Source organism: Bos indicus, chromosome 2 (genome assembly GCF_029378745.1).
Source record: "Bos indicus isolate NIAB-ARS_2022 breed Sahiwal x Tharparkar chromosome 2, NIAB-ARS_B.indTharparkar_mat_pri_1.0, whole genome shotgun sequence".
Lineage (NCBI taxonomy): Eukaryota > Metazoa > Chordata > Mammalia > Artiodactyla > Bovidae > Bos > Bos indicus.
In genome coordinates this window covers 27,008,510-27,016,528 of record NC_091761.1, presented here as the reverse complement: position 1 = coordinate 27,016,528, position 8,019 = coordinate 27,008,510, and positions in this window count along the sequence as shown.

Sequence of the window (8,019 nt, the reverse complement as noted above, 5' to 3'; positions counted from 1 at the left end):
GATTGAGAAGGAATACAATCTCTCTACCCCTGAGAAATATCACTTCCAACGGATTAAAATCTGCCATTTCAAGACGAACTCACTTCTTCGTTTCATAGCTTTTCCTACTGAAGAATTCCTCCTTGTAGACTATCTAATCCGATATGCTGTAGGTTTGTGCTGTGAGAACACCATAAAAAATAGATTACCTCTGTCGGATGGAAAACTATCTTTCTCCCAGCCCCACTATTGCTAGCTTCTAGAATAACCCATTGCCTTCTCCAAGAAGGCAGTGGCACCCCACTCCAGTACTCTTGCTTGGGAAATCCCGTGGATGGAGGAGCATGGTGGGCTGCAGTCCATGGGGTGGCTAAGAGTCGGACATGACTGAGCGACTTCCCTTTCACTTTTCACTTTTCACTTTTATGCATTGGAGAAGGAAATAGCAACCCACTCCAGTGTTCTTGCCTGGAGAATCCCAGGGACGGCAGAGCCTGGTGGGCTTCCGTCTATGGGGTCGCACAGAGTTGGACACGACTGAAGCGACGCAGCAGCAGAATAACCCAGAAGCTTCTAGGGCTTCCCTTGTGGGTCAGATGGTAAAGAATCCACCTGCAATGTGGGAGACCTGGGTCCCCTGGAGAAGGGAAAGTCTACCCCACTCCAACATTTTTGCCTGGAGAATCCCATGGACAGAGGAGCCTGACTGGCTACAGTCCACGGGGTCACAAAGAGTCGGACATGATTGAGTGACTAACACTCCCAGGATAACCCAGAATAACACAGAAAACAGCCGATGATGGTAATCAAAAACACTACAAGGCATACAAGAAAAACACCCGCCATCTCCAAAGTCCTGTGCCTCTCTGGCGCCCCCAGCTGATGTGCTTACGTGTCTTTAGGAAGAAAGGAGCGTGGACAGGTGAAGTCTGCTCCTTGGAGAAGGTGTCTTTCATTTCACCCCGGGGAAGACTGGAGAACCAGCAGAGAGAAGCGGAGGGAAGGGCAGGGTGCTCTCCTTCCTTAAGCCTCTCACAGAGGCCCCAGGTGCCCCCGACGTGCTCAGGCCTTTCAAAGCTGGGCTCTTGGCAACAAGCCTTTGAAACAACCAAGTGCTGGCAACACAGGTTTGACATGAATATGCAAATCAGAATATTCAAGTCTCCCACTTCATGCTTTTGGATCTTTTTAAAAATCCAGCCACTAACCGTGACTAACAAAAAAGAAAGAAGAAAGAGAAAGTAGTCTGACCTTCACTTGGTCTCTCCCACTGACCTCCTTGTGCTGGAGCCAAAGCACTTTTCAGACCAGAGAGAAAGATGGCTAGAGTCTTGACAAGAGGCCGGGACCACTGCTGTACTAAAGGCATTTTGCCTCCCCTTCTCACGAAAGCTTGGGAATGGATAAATGGGCCCTACGAGGTGCTGTCAATCAACCTCAGTGCTCTATTTTTGTCACTCCTAAGATGGATAGGAAGCTAAAGTTTGCTACAAAGCCCCCATCAGCGTATCAGGGGAAATCTTAACGAGTAACGTCTGTAGACTTGCCAGGCTGCTAATTGTGCATATCATTTCTTCACAGTCCCTCCATCCTGTCACTGTGGTCCCAATAATGACTTTGGCTCCCATGTTTCTTCCTTTGTTTGCCTGCTCCCCAGAGATGCGCCTGGAGGGGGCCCCTCCGGAGCAGGCACGTCTCTGTAACAAGATGTGACAATGAATTTGGGGAATTCTCTGGCTAAGCGTAATTATAAACAAGAATCCGGCATCATTATCCACTGCTTTGCGGAGACCCAGAGTGAGTGCTAAGTCTCTCTTGCTCCTCCCTCTCTGAGGTCTGGGTACACAGCAGCTGATGAGTGATTAACTCAGGGGCAAGTCCACCCTGCCTGTGGGGGAAGACACATTTAGATAAAGTCGAATCGGCTGTCAAACCAAACCTAATATAAACAGCTGCATGGTGCAGAAACAAACAACAAAAAAAACTTTAGTTCCTAGAAGATGAATTACACCCATGTTCAAAATTCCTGGCACTCTGAAAGGAATCAATATTTCTTTGCCTGGGTATCCTTGGGAAGCAGGGGAATTCTGTTGCAGGAGATGTAGGGCAGAGACCAGGCAAAGACTATGTTGTATCCGCTAGTGTAGAACCAGGGCTTCCCAGGTGGTGCTCCTGGTAAAGAACCCATCCACCAACGCAGGAGACGTAAGAGACATAGGTTCGATCCCTGGGTCAGGAAGACCCCCCATAGGAGAGCACGGCTATCACTCTAGTATTCTTGCCTGGAGAATCCCATGGACAGAGGAGCCTGGCGGGCTACAGTCCACGGGGTCGCAGAGAGTCGGATGCGACTTTCATGCCCTTGCCTTTGGTGTGAAACACAAACACTTGTGCACCTTCTCCTGCTGGGGCCACCGCCCCTCCGTGGGAACCTTCTCCAAGGCCTTAACACCTTTTAACATTTCTTGGGTTTTAGCTCCTTATTGAGATGGGGGCGGGTATTAGGAGTCATATTTTTTAAGGGGGGTGGGGTGGAGGAGGCCCAGGGACTGGGAATGACCTTCCAGAGGCGTATTAGGAGTTACATTTTTTAAGCCGGTACAGGAGGGGAGGGGAAGGGGAAGCGAGGCCCAGGGACCGGGAATGACCTTCCAGAGGCGGCCCAGAGCGGCAGAGCAACCCTGGAGAGTCAGGATCTCCTGGCAGCCCAGTGGGCGTCTCCTGATTAAGCAGACATGCTCCTCTGCTCACTACCTTTGGCCTTTGGCCATCCCCCACCTCCAGTAAGTCATCTGAGGCTCCTTGGAGCCCTCGAACCCTCACTGGGCAGGGATACCAACAGCTGTTTTTGACCAATCCCCCTGATGGGGTGATGCCAGGTGAGTTTGGTGAAAACCACTAGCCTAGATTGGGTTTAGGAATTACCTTTTAACTTCTCTTAGGCAATGTTTTTGCCCCTCTGCCTTCCTTCTTGAGGATAATTGGGACATGCTGGCATGTTTTTTGAAGCTAATCAAACAGTTTATGACCTGTGAAAAGAACTACAACACTCTAGAGAAACACAACGTCCGGACAGCATGCCAGATGCCCACTGTATCGGATCAATATCTGGTGTTTGTTTCTTTGCTTCCCATCCTTTGGCAACAAGTCCTAGCATTCTTACTGAGGGCGGGGAGAGGGGATGGAGGCAGTGGGAATGATCTGGCTGCTCTTTGGGTGTGTTAGTCTTTCAGTCGTGTCTGACTCTGCACTCCATGAACTGTAGCCCACCAGTCTCCTTGTCCATGGAATTCTCCAGGCAAGAATACTGGAGTGGGTTGCCATTCCCTTCTCCAGGGGATCTTCCTGACCCAGGTTTCAAACCCTGGTCTCCTGCATTGCAGATGGATTCTTTACTGTCTGAGCCACCAGGGTTAAATCAGTTTGCCGCACTAACAAGGCAAGGCCAGGAACTCACTGGAAACAGTTCTATCTTACATAGTGTGTTTGGTCCATTAATATTGGAGCCATCTGGCTGGCTCCTCACACTCTTCCTCTCTCTTCCTCAGTAGGTGGGAGAAGACCCCCAAGCTGAGATCCATTAGAGTAAGTCCCCAAATTTCAAAAGTCATGTAATCCAGAAGTGTCTTTATACAGGTAGCTCCAGTTCTGACAGTAGCCAAGGTTATATCCAGGCAGGGTGGGTGAGGTTCAGGGTCCTTCTGGCAGCCAGGAGGCTGTGGGTACCCACAGTCCTGCCAACTGCCCTGTTCCCAGCACTCCCATTCCCCCAGGTAACCAGCTCAGCCCTTGGATGCTATAGAAGGATCTGTCATCTTCCCATCCTCCCCCACAACGTAACATGGCCTGGTCACTGCTCGCCCAGGCAAAGACCCCTCCCACCAGCACAATCAATCTTTGAGAGCTACTTAAGAAAGGATTTCTCTTTCTGGGCTTCCTTAACACCCCCAGTGTTGCACATCTTCCTGTGGCCTTCTGTGCTCGTTTCATAAGTGTCTTTCCCAGGACATGTGGCCAGAGTGCCCTTAAGAGCATGGCTGGGAGAAAATATGAACACGCTGATAGCCCCTCTCAAGATGTTCCTTGAAACTCAGCCAACCTTTGGACCAGCTGGCGCATGGCTGTCTCTTCAAGTGAAGTTCTTCCCCAACTAGAGCACTTCCTAACACGTCAAGGAGGTGAAAGCTCTTTGGCCTCCAGTTTGCAATTGGAAACCAATTGGAGACCCTCCGATTTATTCAAGAATTCAAGAATTTTCTGCCCTGGAACCGACTGTTGGCCCAAGAGTCTGCTTCCATTCTGCTTGGGGATCTGTGAGATCTCTAGTACGCTAGCAGAACTCCCCAGTGGCCCCACCAAAATCAAGCCCTGATGTATCTGGATTCCAGGACAGAGCACAGAACAGTTTTCATTCTGAGACCAATGCCATTCATCATCTGCCTGGAACTGAGAATGAATTTCTCATAGAAACAAGGGGGCCAGCTGGTGGTCCAGGTCCCTCTCTAGCGAGCAAGAGCCCATGGGCCCAAAATGTGGCTCAGCTGTAGAGCTAACTGGACTAGGCTCTATTCTGGGAGAGAGAAGAATACAGAAAAGGGAAAAAGGACTTTCTCCTTTCCTGGCAAATTTCCTAAAACAAACCCAGAACATAATGTCTTTTGGCTCCCTGCCATTCCACCCTCTCCCCACCACTACTCCTCCTGTCCAGCACGTAACAGCCACTCTTCAAGCATTCCAGGATTCCCGCCCTTTGAAATCCTTCAGTTTGGCACCCCAACCCCCACCCCTTTGCAGGCACCAGAAAAGAACACTGGAACCTGCCACTTCAATCCCATGGTCCCTCTCATGGGTCTGCCATCTGCTGAGTCATCCAAGGAACCCAGCCAGTCAATTCTCGACCAAGTGTGAGGGGTGACTGCGCCTGGGCCCTCCCGTGAGTGTGCACAGGAGTGTCTGGCACACGTTCTGATCTGGAAGCAGCAGGCTGGAGGGGGATATTCCCAGCAGAGTAATAGCAGCTGTGTTGCTATGAGCACTGGCTGTAACCCAGGCCGTGTGCTGTGATTGGTCAGTTATGCAGCTGTGTTGCTATGAGCCCTGGCTGTAACCCAGGCCGTGTGCTGTGATTGGTCAGTTATGCAGCTGTGTTGCTATGAACACTGGCTGTAATCCAGGCCGTGTGCTGTGATTGGTCAGTTATTTCAGCACCAAGCGCAATGATGTGAGCACTGGAACTGCAGCCCCGCAATGAAACAAATGCCCCTGTCCTCACGAAGCTCACATTCCTGTCGTTGTCTCAGTTCGTTTTTATAATAACCTAGGAGCCTGCTACTATCACCCTGTTTTACTCAGTTAAAAAGAAACAAAAAAATAAAACAAAAACAAAACAAGCCTGAGGTACCTGGAGATTAAATCATGCTCTGCAGGAATATGCTGGGTAAGTAACTAAACCCAGGCCAGGCTTCCTGCAATGCCTGAATCCGTGTCTTCAGCACTGGGCTTGGTGGTCTTGGAACCAGAGTTCGCCACTCACCCCCGAAGCTCCCCCTCACCAACATAGATGGGCTCCAAAACCCCAGCTTGATGGCCCGGGCTGTTCACACTTCTATCAGCCCCTCTTCTTTGTCTTCTGAACTCACAGGCTCTTAAGGGGTCCCACCTTTCCCACAAGCTGAGGGGTGGGTGTATTTGTGCTTAGTCACTCAGTCATGTCCGACTGTCTGCAATCGCATGGACTGTAGCCCACGAGGCTCCTCTGTCTGTGAGATTCTCCGGGCAAGAATGCTGGAGTGGGTTGCCATTTCCTCCTCCATGGGATCTTCCCGACCCAGGGACTGAACCTGAGTCTCTTGTGTCTCTTGCTTGGCAGGCAGATTCTTTACCGCTAGTGCCACCTGCCGGAAGGGGAGAGTAGGGGTGACAGGAAGGCTGGGAGCCCGGGCTCATATGTCAACAGGGTAGGGCTGGGAGGCTGTCTTTATGACCACGGCCTCGTGGAACCAATTAGAGGTTTTCTCAAGCCTCCTTGAAGCCACAGGAAGCCATAATTATCAAAGGGATATGTCGTGTTATAGATCACTCCATTTCCAATAAAACATTAGGATAATAGATCCATTCAAAAGCTGCTACCAGGAATCTGAAGGACTGGTATATTTTATGAAAAAATAATTAGAAAATATAAATTTCCTTTGCAATCCAATATGAAACATGCACACTCACTAGTCAAAGAGCTAAAGACGCAAGTGGACACGTAGAGGGACCAAGCTTCCCGCAAGGTCAGAAAGTAGACTCACTAAGTCAAGCACAGTCTCAACCTCCCTGAGCTTCTCAGGTTGCACTGGTGGTAAAGAACCTGCCTGCCAACGCAGGAGATGTAAGAGATACAGGGAAGATCCCCCGCAGGAAGGCATGGCAACCCACAAGGAGAATCTCATGGACAGAGGAGCCTGGTGGGCTACAGTCCACTGGGTCACACAGAGTCGGACATGACTGAAGCTACTTAGCAGCAGCAGCAACAGAACTTCCTAGAATTGAATTTCTGTTTACTTCTTTAGGGTGATTCATTGCTCTCCAAAGACAAAAACAAACAAACAAGCCCAGGACACACCTCTGCTAATACATGATCTTAGGGAAATACCCTTTAATCTACAAGATCAAAATTCCACGCCTTCAAAAAGATAGAACGTTTGGTGCCCACTATGGCAACCCACTCCAGTATTCTTGCCTGAGAGTTCCATGGACAGAGGAGCCTGGCGGGGTACATACAGTTCATGGAGTTGCAGAGTCGGACACAACTGAAGCGACCCAGCAGCAGCAGCTCAGTTTTACGTTCTGTATCTCGGAAGGTAATTGGGCATGTGTGTCATTCTGTCAGCAAAAGGATTCTGGCCCAGAAAGAAGACTCCCACTCCCTTCCCTGCCCCCTAACCTGGAAGGGCAAGCCCCTCCCTGTCCCCTCAACCTCCTTCTCTAAGGACTAACCCCATGCCCATCAAAGGCTGCCACTGACAGCTTAGCTGGAAAATAAAACTAACAGAGAAGAGGGGAAGGGAAAGTGAGAAGGTGAGGCCAGAGGGAGAGGAGGTTAGGAACCTTCCTCTGGAGATTATTCTTGTGTTGGCTGCCCTGCCAAGAGATCTGACAAATGGAGGACCAGGCCATCTTTGTTTCCAGGTTGATTCCTCGTTTGCTGAGTGCAACACAGTCTTGGCCGGGAAAATTGTTCTATTCGAGTCCATTCTAACAAATCAAGTATGCTATAGGATATGGTGACAGATGAAAGTTCCAGATCCCTACTAGGGGCCTCTGCACCCCTGCCACCCCACCCCCACCACCCCACCCCACTCCCCTGTTGCCAAGGGCCCAGGACTATGGCCTTTGATGGACTTGCCCGCAGCCATTGTGCTGCCTCAGCCAAGGATGTGGAGGTGTGATACAGACTGAATGTTTGTGTTAGGGGAGCCCTGACCCCAGTGTGATGGTATCTGGAGGTGTGGCTTTTGAAAGGTGATTGGGTCGTGAGGGTGGAGCCTTCATGAATGAGACTGTGCTCTTATAAAAGAGACCTCAGAGAATTTTATTCCTTCTGCCATGTGAGGACACAGTGAGAAGACGGTCTCTGTGAAGCAAGAAGTGGGCTCTCACCAGATGCTGAATCTGCAAGTGCCTTGATCTTGAACTTCCCAGCCTCCAGAACTGAACTAAATCAATTTCTATTGTTTGTATGTCATTCGGTCTATGGTATTCTGTTGTAGAGGCCCGAATAGACTAACACAGGGTGGTAGGTGACCAATGCCTGGCTGATGAAGAGACCAAAGGCTTGGCCCCAGCCTCAGTTAAGGATGACTCAGAAGGACCATTCCCAGCTCCAGAGCATCCTGTACCATTGGCTGAGGCCTCCATGGCAACTGCATCTGAGTTGAGCTTCTCCCTCTGCCCAGCCTGCCTTCATCCACCCATCCTTATGAGCGTACACATGGCTTTTTCACAACATTCATGAGGTCTTGTAATGCTAATATTTAGTTTCTTAAAGGGATAGAT